General features: G+C 42.9%; 1 pseudogene; it reads right to left on the bottom strand.

Annotated features, from left to right (window-relative positions):
* Nucleotides 1-4645: 4645 nt before the first annotated feature.
* Nucleotides 4646-6726, bottom strand: LOC115831006 (annotated as a pseudogene).
* Between the last annotated feature and the right edge of the window lie 7795 nt (nt 6727-14521).

The raw sequence follows: 14521 nt of genomic DNA, 5'->3' as shown, positions 1-14521 counted from the left end.
TGCTGCCTTATAACCAGGACCCCTGTTTTAACCAGAGTTCTCCTATGAACTGTTCTCAACAGAGAGGCCAGAGAGATCTTTTTAAGAACGCTAAGTTGAATCTCATTAGTCCTTTGTTCAAACTGCTAAGATTCCCATTTTATTCAGAGTAAAAGACAGTCCTTACGATCCCCATCAAGGCGTGACATGACTCCTTGCTCCCTCTTGGATCTCAACTCTCTCCGCCTTTGCCTTTGCTGAACTTTGCTCCAGCCTCATTGGCTTTTCCTGCTGTTCTAAACATGCCATGCATATTCCTCTCTGGAATGCTGTTCCTTTGGAGATAAGCGTGGCTCTCTCTCCACCTCCTTCAGCTCTCTAAGTATCTTATCAGTGAGGCCTTTCTCAACCACCTCAAAAAGTAATCACTTCCCACTCCTGAGGAACTTTTTTCCCCTCACAGTAATTGTCACCATTTGACACATTTATTTTATTATTATTTTTTGAGACAGAGTCTTGCTCTGTTGCCCAGGCTGGAGTGCAGTGGCACGATCTCGGCTCACTGCAACCTTAGCCTCCCAGGTTCAAGCGATTTCCGGCTAATTTTTGTATTTTTAGTAGAGACGGGGTTTCGCCATGTTACCCAGGCTGGTCTTGAACTCCTGACCTTGGCCTCCCAAAGTGCTAGGGTTACAGGTATGAGCCACCACTCCCGGCCTTGACACATATATTTTAGTGTCCATCTTTTCCTGCAATAAAGTGTAAAATTATGAGGGTAACGTGTTCAGTTCACTGCTTTATTCCCAGTCCTTAACAGTGGCAGGCAAATAGTTGATATCAGTACATATTTTTTGAATGAATGTGACATGTTCTAATAGAAGTAGGAAATGAACACTTTGTGGGATTATAGTTTAGAATGGATCATTTACTGCAATGGTTTTCAAGCACTTTTCTTTCTTTTCTTTTTTTTACAGAATCAGGGTATCACTCTTGCCCAGGCTGGAGTGCAGTGGCACTATCATAGCTCACTGCAACCTGAGAACTCTGAGCTCAAGCAATCCTCTTTTACCTCAGCATTCCCAAGTAGCTGGGACTACAGGTGCGTGCCACCATGCCCAGCTAATTGAACTTTTTAAATTTTTTTTTGAGACAGGGTCTCACCCTGTCACCCAGGCTGGAGTGCAGTGGCACTATCACAGCTCACTGCAGCCTTGACCTCCCGGGCTCGAGCAATCCTCCCACCTCAGCCTCCTGAATAGCTGGGACTACAAGCACATGCCAGCACTTCCGGCTAATTTTTAAATTTTTTTGTAGAAATGGGGTCTCCCTATGTTGCCCAGCCTGGCCTCGAACTCCTGGGCTCAAGTGATCTGCCCACCTCGACCTCCCAAATTGCTCGGATTACAGGCATAAGCCACCATGCCCAGTCCAGCATATATATATATATATTTTTTAAACTGGAACTCATTTTTTAAATGGAAGCACAATTTGAAAAAGGAATAAAACCCAAAGATTGACAATGGGCTAGAAAACCAGAAATCCCTAGTTCAGCTTCTTCCCCTTACTCTCTCCTTTGAACTCATGATGCGTCTCAAAGCCCAGCTTGAAAGCCACAGATCTAGAGCTTGGATGGCATTCTAATGAGCTAAGCATCTAAACTGACCACAGTTGGGAGCCACTGAAAGTTTTTCAGCAAGTAAATGAGAGATTGATTTATTCATTTTGAGACAGAGTCGTGCTCTATCACCCAGGCTGGAGTATAGTGGCATGATGTCGGCTCACTGCAGCCTCCGCCTCCTGGGTTCAAGTGATTCTCCTGCCTCAGCTTCTGGAGTAGCTGGGATTACAGGCGTGTGCCACCATGCCTGGCTAATTTTTCTATATTTAATAGAGACGGGTTGGGCAGGGTGGTCTCGAACTCCTGACCTCAGGTGATCCGCCTGCCTCCACCTCCCACAGTGCTGGGATTACAGGTGTGAGCCACTGCGCCCGGCCTAAATAATATATTTAGATCCATGCTTTAGGAAGATTAGTCTCAAGAGAATGGGTAGACTGAATGATGGCAGAAGGAGATGGCAATCAGGAGGACCAAAGAGAAGACTGCTGCAATAGGCAAGCTAATACTTAAAGTACAGAAGGAGGGGCCGGGGGAGAGCAGTGAGAATGCAAAGAACAGAAAAATGGAGACAGCTGTCTAGGACCTGGCACCTCCCAAAAGGAAGAGGACGTTCAGAGTAAAATCTGTCAGTTTCATGCCTTAGTGACTGGTGAATTTAGTGAACGCACAGGAGGTGAAAGGCTGGGAGAGGAAGCAAATACCACCACTTCAGATATAGACAGGGTCTGAGGTATGAAGAAGGTACATACAACTGTCCTACAAACAGATGAAATGCAGTCCTCACATGATATGCCCTGTTAGGAGCCTTTAGGAGCCATCTGGACAACCCTGGTCATTGAGATGGTGTGGAAGAGCAAGAAGTGCTCCAAGTGTGTCCAGAACAGACAGGCCGGGTGCTGTGGCTCATGCCTGTAATCCCAACACTTTGCAAGGTAGAGGTGGTAGGATGGCTTGAGGTCTGGAGTTGGAGAGCAGCCTGAGCAACACAGCAAGACTCCGCTTCTACAGAAAATTTTTTAAAATTAGCTGGGTGTGGTGGGCAGGCCTGTAGTCCCAGCTATGTGGAAGCTGAGGTGGGAGGGTTGCTTGAGCCCAGAAGTTCGAAGCTGTCAAGAGCTATGATCATACCACTGCAATCCAGCCTGGGCTACATAGGGACACCCCATTTTTACAAAAAAACTTTAAAAATGAGCCAGGCGCGGTCAGCTGTGTGCACCTGTAGTCCCAGCTACTTGGAAGGTGGGGTGGAGGAGCTCGAGTCCAGGAGTTGGAGGCTGCAGTGAGCCATGATAGCACCTCCCCACTCCCAGCCTGGGCGACAGAGACAGAGATCTCTCTCTCCCTCTCTCCTCTGTCCCTCTGTCTCTCTCCTCTGTCTATCTCTTTCTCTCTCTAGAAAGAGTATGAGTATTTATTTATTTATTTATGACAGAGTCTCGCTCTGTCGCCCAGGATGGATTGCAGTGGCATGTTCTCTGCTCACCACAACTGCTGCCTCCCGGCTTCAAGCAATTCTCCTGCCTCTGCCTCCACGTATCTGGGACTATAGGCACATGCCACCACGCCCAGCTAATTTTTGTATTTTTAGTAGAGACGGGTCTCACTCTGTTGGCCAGGCTGGTCTGGAACTCCTGACCTCAGGTGATCTGCCCGCCTCAGCCTCCCGAAGTGCTGGGATTACAAGCGTGAGCTACCACGCCCGGCCGAGACCTTGTGTCTTAAAAAAAAAAAAAAAAGACAAAACGGGGGCAGTGCAGAACAGAAACAGAACTTTGGGGAACAGAGACACGGCGCTGAGTTGAGCAGAAACCAGGACAAGAGCACCAAGCAGAGACGGAAGACTGAGTTTCACTGAAGGAGTGGGATCCTGGGACCCAAGGGAGTGGAAGCACAGGAAGTAGGGATGAAGATGGCGAAAGCACGACTTGCCAGAGCGCTTGCTGATGAGCCACACTCCACACCTACCACGCGCTGTCACGTGCTTGACAAAACCCAACACACAACGCACAATGCTGAAGTTTATTGCTCAACAATGCAAATACAGTTAACATTACTGTACACTTAAAAATGGTTAAGATGGTAAATTGTATGTTACATTTTTTTTTTTTTTGAGATGGAGTCTCACTCTGTCACCCAGGCTGAAGTGCAGTGGTGCAATCTCTGCTCACTGCAAGCTCTGCCCCCCGGGTTCATGACATTCTCCTGCCTCAGCCTCCTAAGTAGCTAGGACTACAGGTGCCCGCCACCACGCTTGGCTAATTTTTTTATATTTTTAGTAGAGACAGGGTTTCACCGTGTTAGCCAGGATGGTCTCGATCTCCTGGCCTCGTGATCCGCCCGCCCCGGCCTCCCAAAGTGCTGGGATTACAGGCATTAGCCACCGCACCCGGCAGTGTTAGGTGTTTTTTTTTTTAACCACAATTTAAAATTAAATGAAGGGGGCCGGGTGCAGTGGCTCACTCCTGTAATCCCAGCACTTTGGGAAGCTGAGGCGGGCAGATCACAAGGCCAGGAGCTCAACAGAGTGAACTCCTGGCCAACATACTGAATCCTCGTCTCTACTAAAAATACAAAAATAGGCCGGGTGTGATGGTGCACACCTGCAATCCCAGCTACTAGGGCAGCTGAGGCACAAGAATCACTTGAACCTGGGAGGCAGAGGTTATCATGAGCCGAGATTGCGCCACTGCACTCCAGCCTCAGTGACAGAGTGAGACTCCGTCTCAATAAATAAATAGGCTGGGCACAGTGGCTCAGGCCTGTAATCCCAGCACTTTGAGAGGACGAGGCAGGTGGATCACAAGGTCAGGAGTTAGAGACCAGCCTGACCAATATGGTGAAACCCCATCTCTACTAAAAATATAAAAATTAGCCAGGCATGGTGGCGTGCACCTGTAATCCCAGCTACTTTGGGAGGCTGAGGCAGGAGAGTCCCTTGAACCCGAGAGGGGGAGGCTGCAGTGAGCCGAGATCATGCCATTGCACTCCAGCCTGGGTGACGAGAGTGAGACTCCATCTCAAAATGGAAGGAAGGAAGGGAGGGAGGGAGGGAGGGAGGGAGGGAGCGAGGGAGGGGAGGGGAGGGTAAGAAGAAAGGGAGGGAAAATATATATTATCTGGGCGAGTAAAATGCAGATGAAGGAAAAGGACAATGATCATTTGAATGGAAGATGGATGCACTGTAATCCAGGTATGGGAGAATACTGAACACTAATGTCAAAAGAAACAGAATGTGCTGACGATCTGCAAGGCATTTCACAAAAGACAAAGAACACAAACCATGGAGAGAAGACTAGCACAATCAAATACTGGGAGGTGAGGAAGGTAGATAGAATTCATGATTTTGGAATGTGCACAGTTTATCATCAGACATTCTGAGAAAGAAGGAAGTGAACTATCTCACTGGTACTGCTATGTGTCAAGTAAAATATTCAACTAAGTTAAAAGTGTCAGACATATCAATTTGGAGGCAAGCTGCAAAAATACACAGGAATTAAAAAGGTCTTAGAAGTTGAGATTAGATAAACTCTTTTAAGGGATACAAAGAAAACCAAAAAAGTAGAAAACAGGTTCTAGGAGGACACTCCTGAAAAGGCAAGAAAGGGAACCGATGTTCACTTATGAAATTCACACTTCCTGAATGTCTACTATGGACAGAGCATGATTCCAGTTATGGGGAAGGGGAAATGAACACAGACGGGTCATAAATGAGCATTGGGGAAAGAGAGGAAAGCTGAGGCAGCGCTATATCATCACATCAACTGAGCATGGACTTTGGGAAATAACGTACACCACAAGCTGTGACTGAATTCACAAGCATATGTGGAGGACGAGGTTTTGGTATCTGAATGCCTAAAGAAATAAATAAAATTGAGGGCAGAAAATAAGTCCAAGGTATTTTTAAAGCAAGGAAGGAAAGAAAATGGAAGATAAAAAGAATGAACATAAAAGTCTCAAGTTAATTTTTATGTCAGACTTCTGAATGCCCCAAAGCAAAACAATTCTGTAAGGCCGGGAGCAGTGGCTCAGGACTGTAATCTGAGCACTTTGGGAGGCTGAGGTGGGCAGATCACTTGAGGCCAGAAGTTCAAGACCAGCATGGCCAACATGGTGAAACCCCGTCTCTACTAAAAATACAAAAATTAGCCAGGCTTGGTGGCATGTGCCTGTAATCCCAGCTACTCGGGAGGCTGAGGAAGGAGAATCGCTTGAACCTGGGAGATAGTGGTTGCAGTGAACTGAGATCATACCAGTGCACACCAGCCTGGGTGACAGAACAAGACTCCGTCTCCAAAACAAACAAACAAACAAACAAACAACTCACAACAATTCTGTAATGGCGAGGGAGTAAATAAGTTACTGATAATGCTGGAGAAAGAGGAAGTGAATGGGTCCCCAGCACAGGTTAGAATGAAAAAATCCCTACCAATGTAAATCAAATGTAAAATAAACAAAAGAGTTCATGTATGCGGTATGCGTGCGGGAAGGAAAGTGATATTTGGGAGTTGGAGTTGGGAGGTGTTACTGAGGGTACCGAGTACATATAAACAACTCTTTAGTCACTCCCAAAGGTCTGGGATGAGCGTTTTTTAACATGTGATACTCTACTAACTTACCTGGAATATGTTGACATGGAAATTCACCTCCCATTATCCACGGCTCCTCTCCCTGCTCCACTTCCTTCATCTCCACTCCATGATGACGTTTGGCTTGGTGATATCATATCCTGTTAATGGGAAAAGAAGAAGGACTTGGGCAAGCTGCTTGGCTTCAGAATCTCCGAAGTACAAGATGTTGCCACCTCATAAGCTGCATAACAGAAGTGCTCCATTTTTTTACCTTATCAAAGTTAGAACCTTTCAATGAAGAATAATAAACACTCCAGCTAGTGCCCACAAGGAATTAAATGGTGTCATCACTTATTTCTTCAAACTCAAGGATAAAACCCCATTCAACTGAGAGCATTCAGAAAGCAAGCTATCCTCACCCACAGAAACTAGATGGCTGTAGTTCTCCAACATCACATCCCCGTATGTTATCTTCTCATCAGGGTCCAGTTGCTGCCACTCCTCCTGGGTGAAATCCACAGCCACATCTTTGAATGACACTGGCCCCTGTAATGGCAACATGATGAGAATTAGGAGATATGGAAAAGGGATAGGGGGATAACATTTTACAAAGCTCACTTGTAAAGTTAACCATGAACATTGTATACCTTATTTTATGTTACAGATTATGGAAGGGAAATCACATTGGAAATCATATAGGAAACATATATCCTTTGGGGATATATATATAAAAAATATATATTACCCCACAAAAATAAAAACCCAAAACACAACTGAGCTCCTGTTTTGCAACTGAACTGAGTTTTGGGGATATGAGATGAGTGAAACACCATGCCCGCTCTCAGAAAGCGGACAACCTAATAAGGAGATAAACATGTAAACAAACATAAGCATTTTACTCCTTGTCACTTCTTTTAGTCTTCTTTGCTGCCAGGCCCTCCCCTTCTCCTGGACCTCTTCATGTTGGAGCACCCACCACTGAGTTCCTGGTCTTCTTCCTAACTCACTGCTCTGGGGCTCTCACCTAGTTTCAGGTCCTTGTTCTTTTGGCTCTTTTATTCTCATAGCCAGTGGCCTCTGGCTATCTGCATTGCTGAGTTTTATCTCAAACATCTCAATCTTGGCCAGGCGCAGTGTCTCACGCCTGTAATCCCAGCACTTTGGGAGGCCAAGGCGGGCGGATCACGAGGTCAGGAGATCGAGACCATCCTGGCTAACACGGTGAAACCCCGTCTCTACTAAAAATACAAAAAATTAGCCAGGCGTGGTGGCGGGCGCCTGTAGTCCCAGCTACTTGGGAGGCTGAGGCAGGAGACTGACGTGAACCCAGGAGGCGGAGCTTGCAGTGAGCCGAGATTGTGCCACTGCACTCCACCCTGGGCAACGAGAGAGACTCCGTCACACACACACACAAAAAAAGTGCTCGGGCACGGTGGCTCACCCCTGTAATCCCAACACTTTGGGAGGCTGAGGCAGGCAGATCACCTGAGGTCAGGAGTTCAAGATCAACCTGGTCAACATGGTGAAATCCCATCTCTACTAAAAATCCAAAAAAAAAAAAAAAAAAAAAAAAAAGTAGTTGTATTATTAAGGTCAACTTAATAATACAAAGATATCAGTTACCCTGAATTACTTTATAAATATGCAATCCCAATAAAAATACCAAAAAGCTTTTTCCTGGAACTAGATAAGCTGACACTACAGTTCATATGAGGTGGAAGAAAATCAAAAACAGCTCAGGGAAAAAAACCATTTGGACATGAATAAAACTGGATCCAGGCCAGGTGCGGTGGCTCATGCCTGTAATCCCAGCACTCTGAAAAGCTGAGGCAGAAGGATTGGTTGAGGTCAGGAGCTTGAGACCAGCCTTGGCAACATAGCAAGACCCTGTCTCTACAAAGAAAAAAATACGTATTTTAGAAAAAATAGAGAGACATGAGGACTTCTGCCCTCAGTTGTGATAAACTAACAGGTACTGCATATACCCTCCAACCTGAAACAGCACACACCAAAGAACAACAACAAAATCAAAAACAGAAAGAAAAATAAAACAGAGAACATATATGAAGCAATGGTTTGTTTGTTTGTTTTTGTTTTTGTTTTTTTTGAGATGAAGTCTCGCTCTTGTCTTCCAGGCTGGAGTGCAATGGCACAATCTTGGCTCACTGCAACCTCTGTCTCCCGAGTTCCAGCGATTCTCCTGCCTCAGCCTCCCAAGTAGCTGGGATTACAGGCATGCACCAGCACGCCCGGCCAATTTTTGTATTTTTAGTAGAGACGGGGTTTCACCATGTTGGCCAGGCTGGTCTTGAACTCCTGACCTTGTGATCCGCCCACCTTGGCCTCTCAAAGTGCTGTGATTACAGGTATGAGACAGCACGCCCGGGCTGAAGCAATGGTTTTCAAGGCACTGATTATCAGGCAGTAGAGTTATCTATGAGTGATGGGAAATAAACAAGGTGAACCAATCAACTTCTGCCTTGAGTGATTCCAGGCCACGGGCAGGGAAGAAGAACAGAGGCAGATGTGAGGAGAAAGAGCTGCAAGACGGGAAAATGGGCAGGAAATTACAACTCATAAGGAAAACAATCAGTCCATCAAAACTGGCCCAGAATTGACACAGAGTTTACAACCCGCACAGAGCACTGAGAGAGTTCACCATTCTATTCCAAATGTTCAAAAAAATTGAGACAGGCAAGATGAAAAAAGACCCACGCTAACCTTCTACAGATAGAAACAACAATATCTGAGATGAAAATTATACTGGACAAGATAAACAGCATCGTGGAAAAAAGAGATTAGTGAATATAAGGACAGCAACAGAAGTTACATAAAATGAAACAGAGAAAAAAGAATTAAAAGCAAATAAAGAGCAACACTGTGTTGTGGGAAATTTCAAGTGGCCTAATATACAGGCAACAAGAATCAATGGAGGGGAGGTGGTGGGTATTTGAAGAAATAATGATAAAAATGTTCCCCAAGTGATGACACCATAAACCCAAGATCCAAGAAGTTCAATGATCCCCAAAACAGAAACATGACAAAAATGATACCATGACATATTGCAATCAAATTGTCTAAAACTAGTGACAAAAAGTTTAAAATAATAAGGGGGGAAAGAAAAAAAGACATGTTATATATAGGGGAACAAAGATGAGTATGAGATCAGATTTCTCTTAGAAAAAAGTGTAAACAGGAAGACAACAGAGAAACATATTTAAAGCACTGTGGAGAAAAATCCAGCAAAAACACCTTTAAAAGCAAAGACACAATGAAGACATTTGCAGACATATAATAATTCATCATCAACTAGAAGAAATGTTAAAGAAAGTCCTTCAAGCAGAAGTAAAATGACAGAAAATAAAAATTTAGATTTACATAAAGGAATGAAGAGTACCAGAAATGGTAACTGTGTATTTTCTCTCATTACTTAAATCTCTTTAAAAGATAACTGGGCCAGGTGTGGTGGCTCACACCTGTAATCCCAGCACTTTGGGAGGCTGAGGCAGACAGGTGACCTGAGGTCAGGAGTTCGAGACCAGCCTGGCCAACATGTCGAAACCTCATCTCTACTAAAAATACACAAATTAGCCGGGTGTGGTGGTGGGTGTGTGTAAGCCCAGCTACCCGGGAGGCTGAGGCAGGAGAATCACTTGAACCCGGGAGGCAGAGGTTGCAGTGAACCGAGATCGCACTCCTGCACTCCAGCCTGGGGGACAGAGTGAGACTCCGTCTCAAAATAAATAAATAAATAAACAAACAAATAAATAAATAAAAGATAACTGTTTAATTAACAACAACGTAATAGATAGTGTGTATCTGTAAAAATAAAATGAACAACGGTGTAAAGACCAAGAGGAGAGAAATGGAAGTATCCTATTGTAAGCTTCTCTTACTCTAAGAAAAATGGATCTCACTTAAGAATAAACTGTGATAATTAAAGTTGCATACTATAAATTCTAACTCACTAAAATAACAGAACAGTGTGATAGCTAAAAACCCAACAAAAGATATAAAGTAGAATCATAAAAAATTCTCAACTAATCAAAAGGAAGACAAAGACATTTTAAAAAGAAACAAAGAAGATGAGACTAAAAGAAAGCAGACAACGGACTATAATCTAACTAGTTTTATCAATAATCACATTACATGTAAACGGTCTATACATCCCCAATTATGAGACAGAAATAGACTGATGAAAACAAGCAAGATCCAAATCTTGCTGCCTACAAGAAATAATACTTTAGATATAAAGATGCAAATAGGTTAAAAGTAAAAGGATGGAATAAGATATACCATGCATGCGTTACTCAAAAGAATGCTACATAAATAACAAAGTACATTTCACAGCCTGGAATATTAGCAGGGATAAGGAAGGCCATTTTACAAAGTGATTAATTAATCAACAGGACATAATAACCTTGAACATTTATGTATCTAATATAACACATAAAGCAAAAAGTGGTAAAACTGCAAAGAGAAACAGAACCACAATTGCAGCAGATTTCAATCCCCTCTCCCCCACAATTGATACAAGTAGGCACACAATCAACAAGGATATAGTACACCTGAACAACACAACCAACCAACCTGATCTCATTAACATTTGTCAAACACTCCACCCAACCAGAGCAGAACAAGCCATCTTCTCAAGCATGCGCAGAAGTTTCCCAAGACGGATCCTATTCTGAGCCATAAATTTAAGAGGTTCCATGTAGTGCTCCAGACAAAAATTCACAGTCTAAATCTAATCATGAAGAAAGATCAGGGAAACCTAAATTTAAAGACTTCTGTAAAATCACTGGCCTGTATTCTTCAAATATTATAATGGCACTGAGGAACAAATCCATATTAAACAGACTTAAAACGAATGAAAACTAAAGGCAATTAACAGTCCTAGACTGAATCTTCTACCAAAAATTAAAAATTGCTATAAGGGAAATTATTGGGATATTGGCAAAACTGGAAAATGAACTATAGATAAAAGTATTAAATAAATGATAAATTTCCTGAATTCAATTACTGTGCTATGGATATTTAACAGAATGTTCTTGATTTTATGAGATATAATCTAAAACTTTATAGGGTAAAGAGGCATGACATACCCACTCTCAAATAGTTCAGAAAAAAAAAATATATATAAATATATATACACACATATGTATACATGCATATAAATGATTAATGTGGGAAAATGTTAAGAATGAAGTATCTGAACAAAAGGAAGTATCTGGGATTTCTTTGTAAAATCCTTGCAATTTTTCTGAAAATTTGAAATGATTTCAAAATAAAATGCTGAATAGAAAATAATGCTATCAAATATATATTCTATGTATATATTAGCTATCAAATATATCAAATATATTTCAAAAGGGCTCAGAAACCAACTCAAAGGGATTCCATCTGGCCAAAGATGGAACCACTTAATTTTCAAAAAGAATCATAACTTTTATGTACTGAAATATTTATTATGTGTTTAAGAGGTTCCATGTAGTGCTCCAGACAAAAATTCACAGTCTAAATCTGTGAGCTCATAATGGTAACAAAACAAAAAACCCTTCCTGCTTAAAAGCCTACTCAATATTTTAGAAACTGTCTTTCCTGCATGAATTACATAACCAAATAGAGAATAGAAATTTATCTTTAGAAAAGTATTCTAGGCCAGCTGTGGTGGCTCATGCCTATAATCCCAACACTGGGAGGTCAAAGAAGAGGATCACTTGAGCCCAGAAGTTCAAGACCAGCCTGGGCAACACAGCGAAACCTGTCTCTACTAGAAATTAAAAAATTAGCTGGACAATGTGGCACATGACTATACTCCCAGCTACTTGGGAGGCTGAAGTGGGAGGATCACTTGAGCACAGGAATTTGAGGCTGCAGTGAGCCATAAATGTGCCAGCCTGGGCGACAGAGTGAGACTCTGTCTCCAAAAAAAACAAAAGAAAAGAAAGGTATTTTGGCTAGTAAATAAAGAAGAAATGATAAAATTAGCAGAACACCATTTTGCCTCCCCTAATGAACTAGTAAATCACAGCAATAATCAACAGTCAATAGTTCTTAACTTCACAAAAACAAAGAAGGTAACAGGTGCCTCCAGAAGTAGACAAATGCCACGTATGGTATAGTTGTGTGAAAAGAATTGAACATAAACCTGATTAGACTTCCAGATCAAACTACCAATTTTACAAGGCATACAAGATATTTTTTAAAAATGTGCTAGAGGTGAAACAAGGGTAACACAATCCAAACTGAGGATAACCAACCCAGTTTCTTCAAAACAATGAGCATGCAAGAGACATACTATGGGAACTACTAAAAGATTTAACCCAACTGCCACATGTATTAAGAAAGACAGTATTATGCGTTATTCCTAGCCCCTTTTAAAAAAGATTCCTTATTGGCCAGGTGTGGTGGCTTACATCTGTAATCCTAGCACTTTGGGAGGCCAAAGTGAAAGGATTCCTTGAGGCCGGGAGTTTGAGACCAGCCTGAGCAATACAGTGAGAACACATCTCTAGGCCGGGAGCAGTGGCTCACACCTGTAATCCTAGTACTTTGGGAGGCCGAGGCACGCAGATTGTCTGAGCTCAGGAGTTCGAGACCAGCCTGCATGACATGTTGAAAGCCAGTCTCTACTACAACACACAAAAAATTAGCCAGGTGTGGCAGCGTGCACCTGTACTCCCAGCTACGCAGGAGGCTGAGGCAGGAGGATCATGTAAGCCCAGGAGATTGAGGCTGCAGTGAGTTGTGATCATGTCTACACTCCAACCTGGATGACAGAGCAAGACCCTATCTCAAAAAAAGAAGAAAAGAAAAAGAAAAAACAGACTTCACCATTTAAAGACAAACAGAAATACTTACAGATGACTCTTTTTAAAAGCCAAGAAAAGAGAGACTCCATGGAGAAAATATCAGTTTGGAAGTAACAGATGTCAAAGGCAGACAAAGGTTCCTGTGAGGAAGGGGCTAGGAAATGCCCGCTGGATTTGACTGCAATTAAATCACTGGTAATCTTTACTGACTGACTCAGCAAAGTGAAAAGGACAAAACTAAAACACTGAGAACTGAAATGAGAAACACAAATGTGGAAATCTTCACAAGAGAGTAACTGTTTGTATTGTTTGCTGTGCAACCCGAACAAAAAGACGAACAAATATCTGAAGGATGATCACGTCATTCATTCCCCCCATGATCTAGGACTCAACAGTAAAAACAGAATTCTGTCTACTTGGATCACGATATTTCCGTCCCTGGAAAAATTATATGCACCAAGTTCTCCTTGGGCAGCAGGCCCTCTGCTTACATAAGCACCAAGAATAAGCCATACGTTACAGTAATTTAATGGTTGTTATTAGGAAAGCTATCCACAATTCTATCAACTTGAATGAAGAAATGTTTCCAAGTCCTAGAAAATCTTTTAAATCCACAAGTAACAAAATTGGTTCCTCCTTATAATCAATGCAAACGACGTCATGGATGGTGATATGGTTTCGGTTTGTGTGGCCGCCCAAATCTCATATTCAATTGTAATCCCCAATGTTGGAGGTGGGGCCTGGTGGGAGGTGATTGGATCATGGGGGCAATTTCCCCTTTGGTGCTGATACTGAGTGAGTTATCACAAGATGTGGTTGTTTAAAAGTGTGTAGCGCCTCCCACTCCCTCTTCCTCCTGCTCTGGTGATGAAGATGTACCCGCTTTCCCTTCACCTTCCACCATGACTGTAAGTTTCCTGAGGCCTCCCCAGCCATGCTTCCCATTATAGAGCCTGCAGGCGTGAGCCACTTAAACCTCTTTTCTTTATAAATTACCTAGTCTTGGTTATTTCTCTATAGCAGTGTGAAAATGGACTAATACAAGATGGCATTTTCCTTTTGTGATGACTGCCAAGAGTATCAGTCCTAGGTGCGGCTCAATTTCAACAGCCTTAAAATATACTACCCACACATACAAGTTTCACAAATCATTTTTGGTGCTGATCTGCCACACTAACCATATTTTACAGGATAATGTCTATTTCCACATTCCCATTTTAAAGTATGAATCCTGGCTGGGCACGGTGGCTCATGCCTGTAATCCCAGAACTTTGGGAGGCTGAGGCGGGAGGATCACCTGAGGTCAGGAGTTTGAGACCAGCCTGGCCAACACAGTGAAACCCTGTCTCTTCTAAAAATACAAAAAATTAGCTGGGCATGGTGGCGCGTGCCTGTAATCCCAGCTACTCGGGAGGCTGAGACAGGAGAATCGCTTGAACCCAGGAGGTGGAGGTTGCAGTGAAGCGAGATCATGCCACTGCACTGCAGCCTGGGCAATAGAGCAAGACTCCATCTCAAAAAAAAAAAAAAGAAAAAAAAAG

The sequence above is a fragment of the Nomascus leucogenys genome, chromosome 17, assembly GCF_006542625.1.
Source record: "Nomascus leucogenys isolate Asia chromosome 17, Asia_NLE_v1, whole genome shotgun sequence".
Lineage (NCBI taxonomy): Eukaryota > Metazoa > Chordata > Mammalia > Primates > Hylobatidae > Nomascus > Nomascus leucogenys.
The sequence above is the reverse complement of the archived record's forward strand: the minus strand, read 5'-3'. Positions and strand labels throughout refer to the sequence as shown.